This window comes from Mustelus asterias, chromosome 10, assembly GCF_964213995.1.
Source record: "Mustelus asterias chromosome 10, sMusAst1.hap1.1, whole genome shotgun sequence".
NCBI classification, from domain to species: domain Eukaryota; kingdom Metazoa; phylum Chordata; class Chondrichthyes; order Carcharhiniformes; family Triakidae; genus Mustelus; species Mustelus asterias.
The window spans coordinates 11,951,076-11,962,643 of NC_135810.1; positions in this window are offsets into that span (position 1 = coordinate 11,951,076).

The window sequence follows — 11,568 nt, forward strand, 5'->3', positions numbered from 1 at the left end:
TGTGGCTTTTGCTACCAAATAAACCTGTTGGACTTTAACCTGGTGTTGTTAAACTTCTTACTGGATATACTTCCAGTCAGAGTGGTGAGTGGCTTGGAGGGGAAATTGCAGGTGGTGGTGTTCCCATGTATCTGCTGCCCTTGTCCTTCTAGATGGAAGTGGTCGTGGGTTTGGAAGCTGCTGTCTAAGGATCTTTAGTGAAGTACTGCAGTGTATTTTGTAGATAGTACATACAGCAGCTACTGAGTGTCGGTGGTGGGGTGAGTGAATGTTTGTAGATATGGGGCCCGATTTTACCATTGCATCGCTCCTGTTTTCGGGCGCAAAAACGTGGTAAAGTCGGGCGTGAAGCCATTAACGCGATCCGCGCCCGTGTCCGCGCAGATGGCCACTTTACCGAGGCCTGGGAATGGCTGTGATCCGATTCGCGCCTGAAACGGGCGCAACGGCGATTTAAATGTATTTGCATGCATTTCAATTGAATTAATGAACTGCCCGCCCAACTTTATCAGCATTTCCCCCTTTACCACTGCGTTCACCAATCCGGAATCACGCCGAAATGAACATGCTGAATAACAATCTGAATCGGGCGCTTCATCGGTGAGGGTTGGTGAGGAGGTAAGTGCATGGCGTCTGATGGCTCTCTGCTACTCATGGGTGTCCTGTTGTTGCAGCCATTTTCTGTCTCAGGTCAGTGGCGGCTCTGCAAGTGTGTAGGGGGGTGGGGGCTGTTGCTCAGCAAGGTCTCCGATGTTTGTCTTGCAGCACGGACCCAGGTCTCAGCACTGACCTCGGGTCTTGCAGTGCTGCTGGGTCCCAGCACCTCAGCTCACTTCAGGCTGAAGGACGTGCACAAAGCCCTTGCAGCTAGCACTGCTGCAGCCTCTCAACTTTGCAAGGAGCTGTGATTGTGGGGAGCATGTGGCTCGGGGAATTGGGGGGCATTGGGGGGACTGTGATTGTGGGGAGCATGTGGCTGGGGGGATTGGGGGGCGTGGGGGGGCTGTGATTGTTGATGTGCTAGGGGCAAGCAGCGTTGCATAACTTCTACATTTGTTCATCTCCACCTCCCCGCCGCCCCCCCCCCCCACCCTTTCAGAGTGATGAGATGGCTTTTGCAATACAACCAATCGATCTTGCTGTTCTTTTGGTTGCTGCTGGAGCTGAGGAGGAAGAACTGGAGGAAGAATTGCGGACCCAGGAGGCCCGGGCCTTACCACTTGCAGGACTGGAGGGAGACGACCATCATAGGTAGGAGGTGGCCGCCATTCACCCAGAGCGGGGGGCATAGGAGAAGGAGGGAGCAGAAACCCCGGCAGTTCCATGCACAAGTGTCTTTCGAGGAGATGTCGGACACCGTGTGCCGCCGACGTCTCTGACTCCGAAAGGAGACAGTGCGACACCTGTGCAACCTGTTGCAGGACCTGGCACCTAGAGGCGGGTGGGGGGGGGGGGGGGGGTTGGTGGGGGGGGAGGTGGAGGGGGCACCCAGTCTCGGTGGCTGTCAGATTGACGGCCGCTCTGATCTTCTATGCGACTGGCTCCTTCCAGAGCCCGAGCGGAGATGTCTCTGGCATCTCTTAGTCTTCAGTGCACACCTGGGTCAAGCAGGTCACTGAAGCCCTGTGTGCCCGGGCTGGGCAGTACATCAAACTTAACCTGAATCCATCAGGAAGCCCGGGCTGTGGTGTTCACTCCAGTTGCGGGGACGCCAAATGTGCAGAGTGTGGTTGTCTGCACCCATGTCGCCCTCAGGGCCCCCCTACAGAATCCACAATGATTTGTTAATAGGAAGGGGTTCCACTCCCTGAATGTACAAATCTGGATTCTCCTTCACCCTATTCAATAGCTACCTACATTAATACTACACATTGTATCAACCCGTGCCATCTCAGTGCAACTACAACTTCCTAACTTCACATGGCCTACCACTACATCTCAATGACTCCCCAGAATCTACATCGGAGGTGGAGGGGGTCAGCTGCCGACCTCGCCCCGTGGCCTGTGATGCATGTGGCGGGCGTCCTCTGGAGGCCCTGGACCTTGAGGACCTTGGCCTGCTTCCAGGTGTCTGGGATGTTTCCATGACACCCTCTTCATCCCGCTCCCCCTGAGATGCCCTGCTGTCAAGAAGGGGGGAGTCAGAAGGTGTTGCCATAGTCACAGTCTCCTGGCTGGAAGGCCCCAGCGTGGGCTTGAGCCCTTCCTCCTCCCTTGGGGTCCCTTTTGGCCCCTGGATCAGTCCATGGGACACTGGTGCTTCTGCAGTGAGGTCCAGAAGCTCTGGTGTCACCTAGTCCTGAGAGTCCTGGAGGACCATTTGCGTCCCACCCACGGTCGACAACCCCTCCGCGATGGCCACTTAAGTCGTGGGCCATCTCTCAATGGCCGCTGCAAGTGCCCTCTGGGCCTGGCCCACACTCTGCAAGCCCTCAGCCGTGGCCCTCTGAAACTGGGACATCTTCTCAAGGGTTGCTGACATTGCCCGCTGTGTCTCAGTGCTGTCCCGCTGGGTCTCCTGCAAGCTCTCGAGCCTCTCAGCCATGGGCTGCAGAATCTTGAGAAGCCTGCTGTGACTCGGCCATTGCTTGGAGCCTGTCACCCATGGCGAGGATCCCCTGCCCCAGGCTTTCCACTGCAGACGTCACCCTTGCAGTGTTGGCATTGGAAGCACGCATGTAGCCGGGGCCTGTCGCTGGTCCATCTGAAAGCTTTGGGACTCCTCCCAACAGCTTCATAGTTGATCCAGTGTGGCTGTCAGCCCCTCCTGCATTCCCTGTGCTGTACTGTTCTTTGTTCTTTGTTGTTGCATCTCCAGCAGCTGAGGGAGAAGTGATCTCAGAGGACCAGCATGTAGCCTGGGGCCAGCTGTGTACTCACCTCCAGCAGGCCCCCGCATGCCAGAGGCCTCAGACACTCCCTCCTCCACCCAGTGTACATCAGCAGATGTGTCGTGCTCATCAGATTGTGACCCAGAAGCCTCAACACTAACTGGACCCACCGACGTGTCAGTATCTGGGACGGTGAGTTGTCAGGTAGAAGCTGACGGATAAACGGTGCCAACCTCGGAGGTCCCTTCACCCTTATCCTCCGAGGACTCATCCGTGCTATCGTTCTCAGGATGGATGGGAGCTGTAGCTGGGGCCTGCAGTCCAGAAGGCCCCGGGGCATCCGGATCTGTCCCTGAAACACAGGACACAAGGTTAAGTGCAAGGGAGGGAGAGGAATCCGGAATGACAAACACATGAATCACATGTCTCCATTGAACACAGAGCAACCCAGAAAATTGCATCACAGGGACAGGCCCTTTGGCCCTCCACCCCATAGCGACAAGGCTGCCCACCTGATTTGTTTGCCCCTACCCTTCCGGGGGCCACATGCTTCTATTCCCATCCCATTCAGATAGCTACAGAGATGCCCCTTAAATATCCCTATCGTTTCTGCATCCACAACCTCCCCCGGCAGTGAGTTCCAGGCACCCATTATCCTCTCTATGCAAATAAACATGCCTCGTACATCTCCTTTACTCCTTGCCCCTTGCACCTGAAACTTGGGCCCCCAAGAAGTTGCCTCAAAGTGAGTGTAGAAATGACAGGTGCTGACGCCTGGATGGCAGACCGACCATGCTGTCACTGACAGCCCGTGACTCCCTTTCTCTGGAGTGTTCCAGTGCCCGCTCCTCGAAGGGGGTGAGGACCCGGAGGTCTGGCTCACCACCCACTGTCTTTGCCCTCTCACGGGTGTTGTGCTCGGTCTTCTTCTGTGGAGACAGAAGGAGCCATGAAATAAATGGTGGCGTGACTCATGCAGAGAATCAGGTGGTGACCCTTAGAGGGCAAACACAGTGAGGCTCATTGGGGGAAAAGAAAGAGGTGCTTGGGGGTCAGGAGCTGGAAGCATGCTGGATGCTGGGATGGGAGGATCTGGGGGAGATATGGGGGAACATGCTAATTGGGGTTCAGCACTCACCCTTGCTGCACGGATGAGGTCATTGAGTTTTTTCCGGCACTGCTTCGCGGTTCGGGAGGTCACTGCCCTGGCACTGACCGAGGCAGCGACTTCCTGACCGAGGCAGTGACTTCCTCCCAGGCCGCATTGCCATCAGCCCCTCTGGGTCTGCGTCCTCCTGGGAGGAAGAGGGTGTCCCGCCTCACCTCTGCTGCATCCTGCAGCCTCCCCAAGTCATCCTCAGAAAATCGGGGAGATGGTCGTGAGCTCATTTTCTCCCTGCACTGCCTGCCTGCCTATCCATTCTTGAGTTTTTAATGGAGCTGCCCCTCGTTAGGGCAGATCAGCTGCAGGCAGTTTGACAGAGCATTCCAGCAAGTTCCATGCAGTTTGCTTGTGAGCATTGAGGGGAAGGCAAGTGAGCACTTGCAGGTGTGATGCTGGGGAGGGGAGGTGGCGGGGTGGGGGGTGGTGGTGGATGAGTGCCTCAATGATTAGCGACAGGGAAGAGAGAGGGAGGTGTCGTACAGCCATCGGAGTCCAGAGGAGATGGGGGCCTTGTGCGGGAGGGTCTGGGGTGAGAGTGAGGGGGATCACTCTGCCTGATATCTTGAGGGTGGAGGGGGGAGGGTGGATCTCTCTGCCTGAGATCGGTGGAGGGGAAAGGGGGAGGGGGCCGCGATTGTTCTGGGTGGCGGAGGGTGGGGGGTTAGATGGGTCTGTAATGTTGTGGGGGTGGGGCAATGTCTGTGGGGGTTAGGGGGAGGCATTATTCGGCCCGGGAGCGATGTGACAGGAGCGCAATTTTCAAATTGCATGCGCAGTTCAGAGCTCCGATCTGAAGTACAATTCGGCACAATTCAAACCCGTGATTTGTTTTTCAGGCTAAGTGCGTATGGGGGGGGGGCGCCCGAAAACAGATTTCCAAATCAGATCTGAATTGCGCCCAGATTCAGCACTTAGAATGAAAATGGTAAAATCAGGCCCATGGTGTCAATAAAGCAGGGGTTGCTTTGTCCTGGATGGTGCCAGAAATTAGGGTTTCTCTTGCCCTCACTATGAAGGGCAAGTGACTCGTGCAGGCGACAGCACCTCCAGCAGAGCGACGTTCCCTTATTACCCCGTTGTCCAGCCAACCCCAATTGCACGGTCAGGTCTCTGGAGCAGGAATTGAACCCACAACTGTCCGACTCGCTGGCCGCTATTTTATGACCTCGCCCGGGCGAGGCTCGTAAAATCCCGCCCGAGGCCAAGGGAGAATTCCGTTCTGCGAGCCGCGTCCGCCCCGATTCCAGGGTGGGCGTGGTGGTAAAATGACGGTAACTGAGTCCAAGTTGCCACTTGATTGAGCAAGAATGATGGCATCATTGACCAATAGGAGGCGGCATATTACAGGCGACATGAACCAGTTCCCGCTTAGCCTTATTTGACACAGTAGCGTGGCCACTTCAACGCAGTAAAGTGATGCCTTTCATTCCGAGACAGTCTCAAATAAAAGACACAGAAAGCACTATTATATAATGTGTTCCTTTTGTGGAAGTTGTTAATGTGTGACAAATTATATTTCCAGCATATGCTGGTGCTTTAGGTCATAGCAAGCAAGGGTTTGAATGTGATCGGCTCCTTGTGAAAATGCGAATTTGATGTGCTGTAATTTATGTAAATGGGAAATTATTTGATGGATGGCAATTCTGTGTTTCGGCCTGGTATGCTTTTTATCTACAATTCAAAGTGGATAGCGTGTAAATGTTACCACTTTATTTCCGGCAATCTTTAAATCAGCCTTAAAACTCTTGCCACCAGCTGCCAATATGAAGTCAGCTCCAAAGCAAACAGATTTAACCATGGCTGGTGTGCGTAATCTTATTACAGTGCCCACCAGCTTCCCTCGCTACCTAACAGGCCGCTGATGCTGCAGCAGACAGTCTGGTAGCAGCCAGTGCAAATCCTGGTTCACAGCAGATGGTAATGTAATGCTTTGGTAATTGGATTCAATTTGGATTTGCAGGTCAGAATAGACAGAATATCATCCCCTGCTTTAAATAGAATATATAGAAAAAAGGAGCTTGGATATTGAACCAAAACATTAGGCACAGTAACTCATCTTTCTTAATGCAGTAATTCCTGGTATGAAGACTACGTATACGGGCCCAAATTTTAATCAGACAGGATTAATGAGGAGTTAAAATCATAGAATTGTGATGGTGCTGAAGAAGGCCATTTGGCCCATCATGCCTCTACCAACCCTCCAAACTCCAAGGATATACTGGAGGGGTTGCAGAGGAGATTCACTAGGTTGATTCCAGAGTTGAGAGGGTTGAATTATGAGGAGAGACTGAGTAGACTGGGACTATACTCATTGGAATTTAGAACAGTGAGGGGGGGATTTTATAGCAACATATAAAATTATGAAGGGAATAGATAAGAAGAAGCAGGGAGGTTGCTTCCACTGGCAGGTGAAACCAGAGCTAGGGGCATGGCCTCAAAATAAGGGGAAGCAGATATAGGACTGAGTTGAGAAGGAACTTCTTCACACAAAGGGTTGTGAATCTATGGAATTCCCTGCCCAGTGAAGCAGTTGAGGCTATATCACTGAATGTTTTTAAGGCAAAGATAGATTTTTGAACAGTAAAGGAATTAAGGGTTATGGTGAGCGGACGGGTAAGTGGAGCTGAGTCCATGAAAAGATCAGCCATGATCTTATTGAATGGCGGAGGAGGCCCGAGGGGCCAAATGGCCTACTCCTGCTCCTAGTTCTTATGTTCTTATGTTCTTATTAAACTAGCATTGTGGCCTATTGCCATTCACCTACCTTTTCCCTGTACCCCTGCACATTGTTTCCATTCAATTAATCATCTAATGCCCTCTTGAATGCCTCGATTGAATCTATCTCCACCACACTTCAAGGCAGTGCATTTCAGACCCCAACCACTGGCTGTGTGAAAAAGTTTTTCCTCACCTCACATTTGCTTCTTTTGCATGAGCAGAGAATTAAAGATGAAAAGTAATAGGAGGAGTAGGCCATTCGGCCCCTCAAGCCTGCACTGCCTAAATTACATTACCATGGCTGATTGTGTTGACTTTCCTGCCTGCCCCCATAACCGTTGAATCCCTCGTCGGTCACAATGTTGTCCAATTCGGTCTTTAATACGTTCAATGACTCACCTTCCACTGTTCGCTGTGAAGGAAAATTCCAAAGATTAACAACCCTCACATAGAAGAAATTCCTCCTCACCTCCATGTTAAGTGAGAGGGATGTCTCTTTGGGTGGGAATTTACAGCCTCGCTTGTCCCGAAACCGTCCAAGGTCAACAAACCTTTGAATGGTCCGCCCCTCGCCTGCTCCGATTCCTGTGGCGGGAGGGATGGTAAAATTCCAGCTTTTATTTTTGAACTGATTTTAGATTCCCCCAAGAGGGGAAAACATCCCTTCAGTATCGACCCTTGTCAAGCCCCCTCAGAATCTTATATACCTCAATAAGATCATCTCTCATTCTTTTAAACCGCAACAAGTCTAGGCCCAACCTGTTCAAACTTTCCTCATAAGACATTCCTCCATGCCAGGAATCAGCTTCTTTGAATTGCTTCCATACCCACAACTTTCCCAGCTTGATCCGATCAACCTTTGTTTCAAATTGCAAAGAGCGTGGACATCCTCCTGAGATTGGGTGTTCTTTAAAAATGGAAATCTGGCTCTGATTACATCACTGTGGTCTGATCAGCTATTTTAACATGAGGCTTCATGAGTAAGGGAAGCAGTAATGCCCCTCCCCTCCCCTCCAACACCCCCCCCCCTCCCCCCGCCACTACCCCCCGCCACTACCACCCACCCCCCCCTCCCCACCACCTCCCAGCCAGGCCAAGAGCTTCAGGCAAAAGAAAATACTGGCAGGAAGCTAAGATAAAAACACAAATATCTGGAAATCCTCAGTGGTTCTGGCAAGAATGGGCCTGCCCGCTTTGGGAGAAAGTCCCCATTACGATGGCTTTTGGCATTATGGAGTGAAGGGAGTGGAGGAGGGTGGAGTCAAGAAAGCTGACCCAGGTAAAGAGTCGGAGGCAGCTCCAGGCCTGTCAGATGCCAAGGTGGGCTGTTTAATAGGCCCATCTCAGTGCCATGAATTTCCATTTCAGTTAAAATAAGAACAGATAGGCCCTCCAACCCTCATCCCCTCACACCCCTACATGCTCCCATACCCCATCCATGCCACCTCATGCCCCTCCACCAACCCCCCTTGTCCTTCATGCCACCCATGTCAAGCAGATGCATCTTCACCCACCCCCATGGCCCATGAGGCCCCTATGTCAAAATAACGTCCCTTCCGCCCACCCGCATACCCCGTCATGTGCCCCATGCCAAACTGTGACCCTTCCCCACTATTGGCTCGACATACAACTGTATAGAAATTAGGGACCCTATAGTGACAATAGGATGTGTAAAAAAAACTTAAAAGGAAGTTATTCATTCATAACTTTCAAATATGTTTAAAATAATCATTTTAACATAGGAAGTGTCAGTCATCCAGGCATTTTAAAGTTTGAAGACCTGAAACTCCAAGCTCTTCGCAGCTCTTAATGTATTTCAACAACAGAGTTCAAATAGCCAGAGCTGTCAATCAATGTTTTCTCTTGGCCTCAGGTATCTGAGTACATTAATGATTGTAGTGGCTCTCAGGCAAGAATAATGAGGCTTGGCTGAGAGCCCAGAATTATATTATTCTGTTCAAACACCTGAGCCCCAGAGAAAACATCGATTGGCAGCTTTGGGTCTCAGATCTCTGTTGTCAATTGTACAATATCCATTTAGAGAGGTTTTAAGTGCTTGGAGTTTCAACTATTGACACTATAAAGGGTCTGGATGATTGACTTTTCATAGAATCATAGAAACCCCACAGTGCAGAAAGAGGCCATCTGACCCATCGAGTCTACACCGACCACAATCCCACCCAGGCCCTACCCTATAACCCTATACATTTACCCGCTAATCCCTCTAACCTACGCATCTTAGGACACTAAGGGGCAATTTTAGTTTGGCCAATCAACCTAACCCGCACATCTTTGGACTGTGGGAGGAAACCGGAGCACCCGGAGGAAACCCAAGCACCCGGAGGAAACACACGCAGACACGAGGAGAATGTGCAAACTCCACACAGACAGTGACCCAAGCCGGAAATCGAACCCAGATCCCTGGAGCTGTGAAGCAGCAGTGCTAACCACTGTGCTACCGTGCCGCCCTGTAGTATCACCCTGTAGTAAAGGGACTTTTTTAACAGAGCGGAAAGTTATGACTGAATTACTATTATTTTTAAAGCTCTTTACACGTCCTTTTGTAGCTGTGGGGTTCATTAATTGTAAACAACTCATTGTAGGTCAATGGGCATGGAGGTGCCATGGCATGATCTGGGGACCACGTGGTGGAGGAAGGGCATTGTTTGCATGGAGGAATGAGAGGTCATTAGGATTGTTTGGGGGGGGGGGGGCATATCATGACACAGTGGAATGAGGAGCCACTGGGGATGTTTGGGGAGCATATCTTGTCATGGGGGGGGGGCGGTGATGGTGCATGAGGTGGATTTTTTGGACTTGCCTTTTAATGTGTCCCCTCATTCAGATTCTTGTAAATCTACCTGACTCCATGGAAATTGCAGAGGACTAAGGCACGCCTTTCTCCGCAATGGAGGAGGCCAGACTGGGAGACCAGGGCGTGTGCTGTTTACCCCAACCAGCCCACACCCTTAAAAGAGTACTCTCAGGCATTCCAGGAATGGGTTCGGGAATCCTGGAATCTAATCCTGACCACAATTTTAAAGGCTTCCTGTCTCGGTGAAAATCCAGCCCAACATTTCACATTGAACGTGACTCTTCTTCTGATTCTAAAGTTGACCATGAGAAGGAGGAGAAGGAAACTTTAGGCTTCCATATTGGAAAGCCCCATCTCAATGACTGGGATTTTCCTCGTCAACCTCTAAAACACCACCCCGCTGCAAGACCAGCATTTGTTGTCCATCCCTCTTGGGAAGGTGATGGTGAGCCACCTGCTTGAACCATGGCAGTCCATTAAACTTCTTTAAATATATCAGATGTGTGGGCTAGGTTGATTGGCCATGATAAATTGCCCCTTAGTGTCAGGAGGAACTAGTGGCGTAATATGTGGGATGATATGGAAGATGTTATGTCGAAGGATGTTTGGTTAGTTTATTTACACAATAGCTGAGATATATAAAGCTGTGGTTTAAGTTCTTGATTCCACTGAGCTACTGCTAAGCTTCGAATTAGCAGGGCAGTCATGATTCTTTGTAAACGGATAACCTCCATTTAACATTTTATATCCCTGAATTCATCATGGTTCCAGTACATCGTGATAATTGTGTCATGGGGTAGTCCATTGTTGCATTCACACTTACCAATCTACCTGACAATGCAATGAAAAGTAAGGTGTTTTTCGGTCTAGCTTTCTGCAGGCAGCACTGGCTTATAAAAAATAAACTATTCATGTTGCGGCCGACATAACTCGCTCTCTGGAGATTTACAGTCAGCGACACTCCATGGCTTATGTTCTAAAAATGCTGGTTTGTGACTCTATCAACAGTTTTTAGAAAGCATTTTATGAGTTATACGTACTCAGAGGAGACATTCAAGCAAGGCAAATTCAGTGATAGCCCCAAAGACTGGGGTAGATTCAGAATCCAACGAAGGAGGACTAAAAAGATAATAAAGAGAGAGAAAATTAATTACGAGGGCAAATGAGAGAGGTATATACAAACTGATAATTAGAGCTTCTTTAAATATATCAAAAGGAAGATAGAGATCAAAGTGAACATAGATCCCTTGAAAGGTGGGTGTAAGGCCAAAGTGTACGGTGGCACAGTGGTTAGCACTGCTGCCTCACAGCGCAAGGGACCCGGGTCCGATTCCTGGCTTGGGTCACTGTCTGTGTGGAGTTCGCACATTCTCCCCATGTCAGCGTGAGTTTCCTCCAGGTGCTCCGGTTTCCTCCCATAGTCCAAAGATGTGCAGGTTAGGTGGATTGGCCATACTAAATTGATCCTTAGTGTCAGAGGGACGAGCTAGGGTAAATGTGTGGGGTAACAGGGATAGGGCCTGGGTGGGATTGAGGCCTGTACAGACTCGATGGACTGAATGGCCTCCTTCTGCACTGTCGGATTCTATGATTCTATGGTGGATGGGGAGGAGGGAGCATGAGTTGGAATTACTTTACATTCAGTTGACCTAAGTATAAAGAGGAATGGGGATGAGTGAGCAATGATAAATTGGCATGAGTCAATACGAACTTGGCATAGGGATTATTTAGGGACATGGGCTTGATAGAGGGGCAAAGATTGGCCTGGAGTGTATGAGGGGGCCATGGGGGGATGGATGCAATGGCATGACTTGGCGTGGGTGGGGCATGAGGAGTAGGAGGTGTGAGGGATAAGGGCTGAATTTGTTTTATTGTTTTTTTCACAGTTGCAGCAAAGTTGCAGACCACCAAGGACGGCTTTTCCCACAGCGCCTCCCCCGCTTCCCCCCACCCCCACCCCCCCACCCTCCCTCTCCCCCCACAATCGGCAGAAGGCTGCTATTGAACTCTCTCAGGGGAACAGAGAGCCAAACTCTTGT